We start from the raw sequence: 11,868 nt of genomic DNA on the forward strand, positions 1-11,868 counted from the left end.
CCTGACCTGACAGATCATTGTAGGTGGAAACCAGCTGTGTCTACAGAAGAATCAATAAAAATGTTGGACTCAAAGACAGTTTGTAGGGTGCAGTGAGAGTTCTTAGACTAGTGGAGCCTTCACTTTGCCCTGATTATGCTAGTGGAGTGAGCAGAGAGAAAAACAGCCCCAACCACTAAGTACACACACCCAAAGGCCCAGGTTACTCTCTGTGCCCAGTAAGGTTGGATGGCCTGGTCTCCCTGCAGTGATTGTGTGTGGCTGGCCAGTGCCTACAGGGCACCTGTGCTCATCTGTGCATCCAGAGTCACAGTGACCCTGTCCATAGCGGCTCTCCATGGCTTCAGCAAGTGTTTTAGCTCACACACACACAGTGCACATGATAGGAGACAGACCGATGAGATTGATCTTTAGCACCTTTAGTATTTGTTGGTTTTTGTCTGATTTATTTCACCAAGTCAGCTTATTTGCTCTCATTTGAGCCACTTTGTATCCAAAAATGTAATTATATCTGGAAAGGACACTTGTATGCTATGTATCCTATGGTTGGTTGAGGGGTATGTTTCTTTAATATGCACAGGTAACTCAAATGTAAATTGGCTTAGGTATGAAAAAATAATTTAAGCAGTCAATTATGTTGGTGTCCTTAAGTATTGATATGTTAATAAATGTTTCATGAGTATTTAAAAGCTATAGGCAAATACAGGTAATTTCACTATAATCTCAAATTCACATGGATATATGTCAGAAAAGATTGTTTTCAAAATAAACTTGGGAGTTATAAAAATGCAAAAAAAAAAATTTTAAATTATTTAACTTCTTTCTTTAACTGCTACTCCATTTATTCATTTATTTGTCTCTCTTTTTTTAAGTTTTTTTTTAATATTTATTTTATTTTTTTTAGGTGTAGATGGACACAACACAATGCCTTTATTTTTATGTGGTTCTGAGGATCGAACCCGGGTCCTGCCCGTGCTAGGTGAGTGCTCTACCGCTGAGCCACAATCCCAGCCCTGTCTCTGTTTTTATCTCTATTAAATAGGTATGTCTTCAATTTAAACATATTATAATATATAACACATCCTTGATTAATACCAGTTGAGAGAACACAGAATAAAGGAGAAGAACAAATGATAGGTCAGATGACTTTGTGAAACATTAGTTTGACATAGGCCTTGTAAAACATATCTGGGTTCAAATTCAGATTTCTAAATGTGGACATCAATTCCCTTATGTGTACAATGGGCTCAGCAATACAAATTTCATACAATTACAGTGACAGTTAACTAAATATATGATGTATGAGTGATGTATGCTATGTACATAGATATATATTATAGGTTATCAGAGTAATTGGTACAAAATAAGTACAGAATAAAGGGCAATTTTACGACTTTGGTTGGGGAGAGTTGTAAATAAGTCAGGTTTGGAAGAGATATTAAATATGGCTTACATCACATTGAAGAGGCTGTGGATCCAGTAAGCAGCTAATACCAGTTTTACAATTTTCTGATCTTAAGTTCTGGTGCAAATGTTGATGATCATGGACTTTAGACAATTATTCATTCAACTGAGGATGCATAAACACAGGTCAGACAACATTTAAATAATTTCCTTAAACAGAAAACAAAATTTAGAGTTTTCTCATGAATGGAGATACTGCATTTTCAGCTACAGCCTATTAAATGTTTTATTCACCAGTTATGTGTAAGGAGCAAATCCCATGCATGACAGATGGCAGCCCAATTCTGGCTTCTCTAAACTGGTTTTCCTCCTACTCACACCAGCCCAAGATGTGTTGGATCCAGCACTGCTGATGAATCCTGAGCATTGAATACTATTTCACATTGTGACTCGGTTTCTTCTCTCCTCATCAGTGATAGCCAAGCACTGAAAAATGATCTGAATTCAGAGTCTGGATCCAAAAAAAATGTATATGTAACTTGGTACACAACTGTAACAGGTTTATGCATGTATAAAAAAGCATAGACAAGTGGATAAATCATTTTGATCAGTCATGAAGTCCTTGGCAGCAATTGAGAATTTAAACAGAGTAGTTGAGCTTTAAGTAGTCAACACCCGTTCAGTACGCAGAAAATCAGGGACTAACTTTGGTACCTCTATTTAACTTCCTCCACGTCCAATAATAGCTATTTTGCTTGCTAAATAACCCTTAAATCCAGGCACTTCTCTCTCTGACTCCACTACAACTCTTTATAAAAGCTAATATCATCTACCCTACATTTAATCTAGACCCTCCTCCATACAGTCTGAGAGATCTTTCAGAATGCAGACATGGTCCTGTCACCACTCCATTCCTGCTCCTTAAAAGCCTTCAATGGTTTCCTTTCATTCTTATGACTAAAGTCAAAACACATAGCATGGACTATGAATCATAGTGTTCATAGTCACCACAGTGTACCTAGTTTTCATGGTTCTTAGTTACCAACAACAGAAATTGACTTTAGCTATTTTAAAAAACAAAGAAATGTATTTAAAAGATACTGCCACAAGAAAGAAATGGTCTCTGATCCATTCAGATAAGAAAGGAAGTTATAAAAGGATATCGCCATCAGGGAGACTATGGCCAAGCTGGGGAAATGGATACCACAGCCTGTGCTGCCAACACCCTGGAAAACACTGATAGAGCCACTGCCACACCTGCCAAGACCAAAAGAGAATTTCTTATTGTTGTGCTTCTGGCTCCTGATCCAAAGGCTGCATGTGTGTGCACCTGATTGGCTGTGGCTAGGTCATGTGGCCATGGCTCACCACCTGGATGCTGAGCTGCTATAATAAGAAGCGAGCTGGCCTCCCACCAAAACTCACAGAATGGGGAGTTCCCCAAACACAAGAAGGTGTTTTAAGTACTGAGCAGACACACACACACACACACACACACACACAGAGAAAGGAAGAAAAAATAATCATCCATTACATGCAATGAATTATGATTTGACCCTGTTTTCCCTTCCAGCATCAGCTCCTTCCTCTCTACACCCCAGCAACACTTTTCTCTGCCTAGAATGCTCCTTTCATCACCAGCAGCCATACCTTTCTATGGTCTAGGTTATTGTCAGGTACTGTCTGGAAAAGATGTCATATCCATGGATGGGCTCAATTAAATAGCCATTTACTAAGGCCTGGACATCGCTAAAGAAAGCCAGCCAACTGTGTTAAAGCATCATGAACTAACTGCAGCAGGAAGCCCTTACCAACCTCTCACCTAAAGGAGTAAGGAGATGGTGGTTCCTGGAACCCAGAAAGAACAACTGTTGTCTTCAGCAAAGAAGTCAAGCTAAGCCTGGCAGGGAGGGGGAGAGTAGCCTCCCATCTCCTGTTGGTGCCTCTTATTGGTCAAACCCAGCCTGAGGCCAGGGGGATAGATCAGGATTGAGAAAGATGGAGGGTGGATCTGGAAGGGCTAATGGAAAAAATCCAATGTGGTTGTGTAAAGGTCGGGCGAGCCTTGGAGGAAGAGACCACCAAGAGACTGTCTCATGCAACAGCAAAGGGTTTATTGGGGGTCCAGCATGCTGTGGCTCAGAGCTCACTTGAATAGAGCAGAGAGCCCCGAGAACAGATTAAGCAGAGCTTATATACTTTCCTTGGAGAGGGCAGGGACTTCACATACAGCATAGCCAATCATTGCACGGTTTCTGGGAGGGGGTTGTTTTCGTAGAGCAACCAGATGATCAGTGGGCATTTCCGGGAGTTGTTTTCAACTTCTACATGAGTTTCAGGTTCCAGGAAAACAGAACTTAATTCTTACATTCTTAACCTTTTCAGTTGGTGTCCTTTGTTTTAGGTTCATTTCCTTAAAAATATTTTATTCTACTTGTAACTTTATGATCATAAGTGTTATAAAAATTATTATTGTCTATCTTCCCTACTAGATTGTAAATTCCCTGAGGTAAGGGATGGCATCTGTCTTTTCTTACTGAGTTAGGATAGGAGGAATAAAGATAGGAAGAAAGGAGACGGGTGGAAGTAAAAAGAGACTACAGCTATAAATCTCTGATCAGACTTACTCCCAAACTTGCTTTTATCCTTTCAGGCCTGTCACTCCAAAATTTCTTTTTTTTTTCCTTCCTCCCTCCTTCCTTCCTTCCCTCCCTCCCTCCTTCCTTTCNNNTTCTTCCCCTTCCTTCCTTCCTTCCTTCCTTTCTACCAGGGATTGAAACCAGAGGCTCTTAACCACTGACCCACATCCACAGCCCTTTTTTGTGTTTCATTTGGACACAGGGTCTTGCTGGGTTGCTTAAGGCCTCACTAAATTGCTAAGGCTGGCTTTCAACTTGCAATTCTCCTGCCTCAGCCGCCTGAGCTGCAGGGATTATAGGCGTGCACCAACACACCCAGTTCCAATTTTCTTTTTTTAGTAGTATCAGAGATTGAACCTAGTACCACTGAACTAGATCCTCATCCCTTTTTAATTTTTTAAAATTTATTCTAATTAGTTATACATGACAGTAGAATGCATTTTGACACATTGTACAGAAATGGACTTCTCATTGTTCTGGCTGTACATGGTGCAGAGTCACACTGGTAGTGTAATCAACATGTATATAGGGTAATAATGTCCATCTCATTCCACCATCCTTCCCATCCCCAAAGCCTCTCCCCTCCTCTCACTTCCCTCTGCATAATCCAAAATTCCTTCATTCTTTCCTACCCCCAGTCCCATTATGAATCAACATCCACTTGTCAGAGAAAACATTTGGCCACTGGTTTTTTGGGTTTGGCTTATTTTGCTTAGCATGATATTCTCCAGCTCCATATATTCACCTGCAAATGCCTAACCATAACCATAACCCTAACCCTTATCCCCATTTTTTTTCAGTAAATTATTTATTCTAATTTGTTTACATGATGGCAGAGTGCAGTTCATTTCATATTACACATATAGAGCACAATTTTTCAAGTCACTGATTGTATACGAAGTATTTTCACACCATTTGTGTCTTCATACATGTACTTAGGATAATGATGTCTCATTCTGTACTTAGAATAATGATGTCTCATTCCACCATCATTCCTACCCCCTTGTCCCATCCTTTCCGCTCTCTCCCCTTTGCCCTATCTAAAGTTCCTCCATTCCTCCCATGCCCCCCCATCACCATTATGAGTCAGCATTCTCATATCAAAGAAAACATTTGGCCTTTGGTTTGGGGGGATTGGCTTGCTTCACTTAGCATTATATTCTCCAATTTCATCCTGCAAATGCCATGATTTTATTCTCTTTTAATGCTAAGTAATGTTCCATTGAACTGTCATCCCTTTTTGAGATAAGGTCTGGCTAAATTGCCCAGGCTGGCCTTGAACTTGAAATCTTCCTGCCTCAGCTCCTGAGTAGCTGGGATTACAGGCCTGAGCCACCACACCCAGCTGAAATCTACAAATTTTAAAGTTACTAGATAAAGCAAAGGGAGAGGTATTTTAAGAAACCTATCATATGGGCACATCCCAACTATTATCTAAATAGAAGAGGCAACGTCAACCTAAAGGTCCTGGAAGATGGTCAGACCACCATGAATGTCTTGTGATCATGATCAAAGAACCGAGTTCACCAGGCTGACATCATTCCCACATACTTTTCTGTGCCAATCTTTCACAAATTTTACTTTAAAAAGAAGAACCAGAGTCTCCAAAAGAACTTTGCCTCTCTTGGGGTAGCATGAATTCAGCTGACAATGTGTACCTTTACTTTTCACTTTTTAATAAAGCTCTTTCACTTTGCTAATACCCGATGTGTCCTTAAGTTCTTTTCTGCAATGTGTCAAGAGCCTGGAAGGCCCACAGTGCCCTTCTTAAACCCCTTATGGTGATATTATCACTGTTTCTTCAGGAACCAGCATAATAACTGACACATAGAAGGGTCTCCATCAATATTTATTGAGCTAATGAAGCTATCAGCAGTATAGAGCTTTAAACAGGCTAATTCTTATATACATATCTGTAGGACTACCTAAGGGAGACTGAGGCAGGAAGAATTGTTGAGTTTGAGGACAGACTGGGCAATTCAGTAAGATCTGTTAAAATAAAGAAATAAGTTATAATAATGGCTGCCATATTTGGTAAGTTAAAAAATAGAATTTAATTCTTGGACTTTTAGTAACTAGAATAAGGGGAAAATATTCTCCTGCTTCCTTGTGAGCCAGATCTTTCTTCTTTATCCATCCTATGAAGGGACTTTCAATTAGAAATTTCTTAGACCCTGACTATATTGAGCTAAAATTCCAACAATTTTACTTTTATTTTGCCCCATTTTTTTCTTGCTCCATCACTGAGTAACATCCTCAGGTTTTGTTTTGTTTTGTACCAGGGATTGAACCCAGGGGTGCTTTGCCACTGAGCCACATCCCCAGCCCTTTTTAATATTTTATTTAGAGACAGGGTCTCACTGATTTGCTGAGATTAGCTTTGAACTCTCGATCCCCCTGCCTCAGCGTCCTGAGTCTCTGGGCTTGCAGGCATGTGCCCACGCTCCTCTCTCAGTTAACTTTTTTAGTTGATCTATTTAGAGCTCATTCCATAGAAAATGTAGAAAGTTAACTTGGGCTTCATGATGACCAGAAAGTCTAAGCCACAGTGCACAATAAACATTTTAATTTAAAGTTTTTTGCTTTTGTGCTATATTAAGATATGCCTTGAAACAGGCACAATGCCATATGGTGAATAACATATGGTACATGACAGTCCCTGTTCATATGGAAAATATGCTAATGATATCCTGTACAGGAAGTAAGAGTGGAACCAGACTTATTTTTTTCTAGATAGGTTTATCTGGTATCAGCATTTAAAAATACTGATTTCCAATGTCACCCTGGGAAAAAAATGGAAGCTGAACATAGATGACTGATGTGTGAAGTCAGTTACAAAATAATTCACAGACTGAAGACAGGTCTAATCCATTCTTTGGGATATCAGAGACAAGGTAGTGACAAGGCTAGTAAGAGACATTTAGAGAAGGCTCTAAGCTCTATCAAGGGAGTCTTTCAAGGATAATCTCTAACCCAGGTCCAAAAAACTTATGAAACCTATGGGAAAGACTCAGCATCCCCAAATGTTACTCTTGCTAGCCTTGTAGATTAGATTTAAATTTACTGGCGAGGACTCTGTCAGTCCAGTAAGTGCCACCATTTTATAATATATTTTGTAATGTCTCCTTTGACTTACACAATAGTGATCTTTAAATATATATATATTTCTTTTAGTTGTACACAGTGCCTTTATTTTTCTTTATTAAGGCCAGCAATGAAAACTTAGCAACATCCTGTCTCAAAAAACTTTTTTAAAAGCAGGGTTGGGGATGTATCTCAGTGGTAAAGCGCTTGCCTAACATGTACAAGGCCTTGGATTCAATCTCCAGTAACAGAGGTGGTCAGGGGGAAAAAATGATAGAAAAGAAAGAAAAAGAAAAAAGTTGTATTCAATTAACAAAACAAATTTTTGCTATGTAGGTTTGTCTTACACATTATGGAATAGCAAGCATCTCTGACCTCTTTTCACTAAATGCCAGAAGTATCCCTCGATCATTTTTAACAAACCAAAATGGATCTTCAAGTTTCCAAAATGTCACAAGGGAATATAATGTCTCCTCTGCTGAGAGCGGCTGGGCGGGAGGATTCAGTAATCAGTTTTCTGACTATGATAGTATCACTGGGATATTGACATTCTAAACCTTCTTTTGTTTGGTACAATTCTTTACAGCAGCCCCAGAAACAAAATCCTTCTAACTTAAAAAAAAAGAAAAAAAAGTTTATGGAAGGATACTGGAGCAGCTCACCCCACTAAAGGAACAGCTGAACAAGCAAGCCTCAGTGTATGACTTAGGATTAAGTTCCAGTAAACATAATAGGAAACCTAAAATAACAGTGGCTTAAACAAGATAGAATTTTAATTCTCTCTCACACACACTGAGCCTGGGGATAAGAAGTTCAGTGTTGGCATAGCAGTGCTCCTCCAGGAAGTCCTCAGAAACTAAGGCTCATTTTGCTCACAGAACCACCATCCTTACAGTGTGACTCTAGTCGTAAGGGTCCAGGACGGCAGCAGGATACAAGAATGGATGAAGGACAAGAAAAAGGGTGCACATTTGCTACCTGTGGAACGTGGGTTCCAGGACCTCAGATACCAAAATCTGTAGATGCTGAAGTCCCTTACATAAAATGGTATAATATTTGTGTGTAACCTACTTGCATTCTCCTGTATATTTTAAATCACTTATAGTGTGGCTGAAGGTGTAGCTCAATTGTAGAGCACTTGCCTAGCACATGTAAGGCCCTGGGTTCAAACTCCAACACTGAAAAAAAAAAAAAAAAACCCCAGATTACTTATAGTACCTAATTCAATGTAAATGCTGTTTAAATAGGTGTTTTATATAACCACACACACACAAATATTGTAATAGTTAGGGAGAAAGACAAGTAAAAAGTCTATGTGTTCAGTACAGAAACAATTTTTCCCTAACATTTTTTAAAAAATTAAATATCTTTATTTTTTTATTATCATTATTTTTTAATGTGATGCTGAGGATCAAACCCAGTGCCTCACATGTGCAAGGCAAGCGCCCAGCCCCCTAACTTTTTTTTTTTTTTGGTGCTGGGGATTAAACCTAAGGCCTTGTGTATGTGAGGTAAGCACCCTACCTACTGAGCTATATCTCCAGTGCCCCCTAACATTTTTGATCCATAGTTGGTTGAATTAGATATGGAGCCCACAGATAGCAAGAGCCAACAGTGCTATCTATTCTAAGGAAATTTCTCAGAAACTGTCACAAGACATTCCATTTATATCTCATTGGCCCAAACTTTACTCACATGACCATGCCTACCTGCAGGAAGGCTGAAGAGTGCAGTGTTTATGCTGTTTGACTGCGGGACCAGTTGAAAATTCTATTATGAAAAAAAGAAAAGAAAATAGATATTGGATGACAAACTAACAATCAATGCCCCTTTAAGGAGGAAGGAATCTGAATAGCTGCAGGTCTTTTTTTTTTTTTAATAAGCTCAGTCATTTGTCTGACGTGCCCTTTCTGAGGTTGGTCTGGCAGTCTCTTTTTATTTATTTATTTTAAATATTTATTTATTTTTTAGTTTTCCGCGGACACAACATCCTTGTTTGTATGTGGTACTGAGGATCAAACCCTGGCCGCACGCATAACAGGAGAGCGAGCTACCGCTTGAGCCACATCCCCAGCCCTAGCTGCAGGTCTTAAAAGACAGTACCTCTGTGCAAATTCAATTTGGGCAGCGCAAGGGGGTTATGACTGCCATGCTGCAGTCCAGCAACATTCGTGGCTGCTCAGCCTTTCTCAGTGTGGTAGGCTGAATAATGGCTCCCCAAACTGTTTCATCCTAATCCCTGGAACCTGTGAATGTACTACCTTAACTGGTAAAATGGACTTTGAAAATGTAATTAAATTAATGCTCTTGAGATGGGGAGATTGTCTGTGATTATCTGGATGGGCCTAAAGTAATTATAAGAGTTTTTTTGAGAGGGAGGCAGAGATCAGAGAGAGAGATGACCATGGAAGCAAGAGGTCGGAGGGATACAAGGGCAGTGTGTTAGTTTTCTATCACTGGGACAAAATACCCTAGAGAATCAACTTAAAGGAGGAAATATTTATTTTGGCTCCTGGTTTCAGAGTTTCAATCCATGATTGCTTGGGTCTGTTGCCTTTGAGCCTGTGGTGAGGCAGGACATCCTCTTGAGGATTGTGTGGAGGCTGGAATTCCAATATCCTCTTCAAGGACATGCCCCTAGTACCTAGCTTCCTTGCACTGGGCCCCATCTCCTGAAGCTTCCACACTTCTCGATATGCTGGGGACCAAATCTTCAACATATCTGGGAACATTCCAGATCCAAACATAACAGGAACTTCTAGAAGCTTAAAAAAAAAAAAAAAACAAGGAAATTGATTCTCCCTTAAAGCCTTCAGAAGGAAGAGACTATAAGAGATTTTAATTTTATACTTCTGGCAGAGCCAGGAGCTATGAGAAAATATTGTATTGTTTTAAGCCCCATTTGTGGTCATTTGTTACTACAAATACTTGGTAACAGGCTATTTTCTGAGCCTAATTCTAAAATCTTCTCACTAGTTTTATGAACTACCCAATAGACTTCCAATAAGTTCCTTTCCCAGTGAAACTAATCAGAGTTGATTTCTATTATCCAACAAAGAACCCAGGCTGGCATGATCATAGGTTGTCCCTCTGGGGTTCACTGATAAGAACACTCAGCACCATCAGCACCTTGGTCTCCATTTGCCTCTCTTAGGAGTCGCACCCCCATGATAGCAAACCTATCTTCAGCTTAGACCACCAGCTGGTTTCTGCGTATGAGGACTCAGGTCCTCTGATTGGCAGCCCTACCAAAACCACACAGACTGGGGAGAGGGCAGTTTGCCCAAAGTAATGAGGTAAGTGTTTTTATCAGGGGAAGGAGAAAAACAATACTAGTCAGTCAAAAAACAACATGTTTTTATGAATTTATATTTCGGAGACACAAAAGACATCTCCATATCTGTGAGTCGGGTTGCCAAAACCTAAAACAAAAAGGGGAACAGACCCAGTACAGTGGTGGCACATCTGTAATCCCAGTGACTCTGGACACCAAGAGACAGTAGGATCCCAAGTTAGAAACCAGTCTGGCAACTTAACGAGACTATGTCTCAAAATAATTTTTTTGAAAATGAGCTGGGGATAAAGTTTGGCAGTAAAGTGCCTCTGGGATTAAATTCCCAGTAACTAACACACACACACACACACACACACACACACACAAACACAGAGAAAGAGAGACCAATAAGGAACTTTCATTTTAATATGGCTGATTAATTAAATGAATTTGTCTTCTCTTTTTTTTTTTTTTCTGAAATTCCACCAAAAAAAAAAAATGACATAAACCATAAGGGCACATGGGAAACAAAAAAATAAATAAATAGAAAAACCAAATTTCAAAAGCCAGGAAACAAATCAAGGAAAGGCAAATAACATTGCTAAGCAAAAAGAACTAAAATCTAAGCAACTGTAGAGCTGGATATCAAGAAAAAGTGGCCAGTTTACCCTGCAGGCATCCAGAAAGGCTGAGGATTTAGAAGCATTATCTATCATGATGAAATGTACCTGAGAACCAACCAAGTCAATGCAGAAGCCATATCCTTGAACCTCCAAAACTATGAGGTAAATAAACCTTTTTCTTTATAAGTTAGTTGCCTCAGGTATTTTGCTATAGTGATGAAAAGCTGACTAATACACTTTTGAAAAATGAATCTCGGCACAATGAGTGGTCTAACCAAAAAGAAGAAAACATGGAAACTGGAAATGTCACACATAAAAGTGGCTTTAGACATTAGTCCTGGAATGACAATCTAGGGAGCAATGAGTCCAGAAAGGAGCAAGAGGACAGAGACCACAAATAGATTATCTGAAATGTTAAATGTAGTACTGGTAACTCATTAAATCTAATGAAACATTCAATTAAATTGATATAAAACTTATTAAGATAGAAAACTAGGCAATTCTAATTTCTAAAGAAAACAAAAGGCTTTACAATGGATCAGTAGTCAAAGTCTACTAGTTGACTTATCAATGACCAAGACTTACATAATAATGTAAATATTAAATATTGAATTAACTAGAAATTGGATTAAAGTTATATTAAGATAATGGGGGACAGAGTATGCATGTATAAGAAATTAACAAATAATGTCTAAACTTTGTAAATGAAGGAATAGCAGTTCATTGATAGGCATTTTCTATAGGAAAAACTGCCAAGGATTTAAAAGCCTGAGGAAAGAAGAGTCCAGAAGTGAGAGGATCTACTGCTTTAAAAAAAAAAAAATATATATATATATATAGTTGT

This window comes from Marmota marmota, unplaced genomic scaffold, assembly GCF_001458135.2.
Source record: "Marmota marmota marmota unplaced genomic scaffold, marMar, whole genome shotgun sequence".
Classification (NCBI taxonomy): domain Eukaryota; kingdom Metazoa; phylum Chordata; class Mammalia; order Rodentia; family Sciuridae; genus Marmota; species Marmota marmota.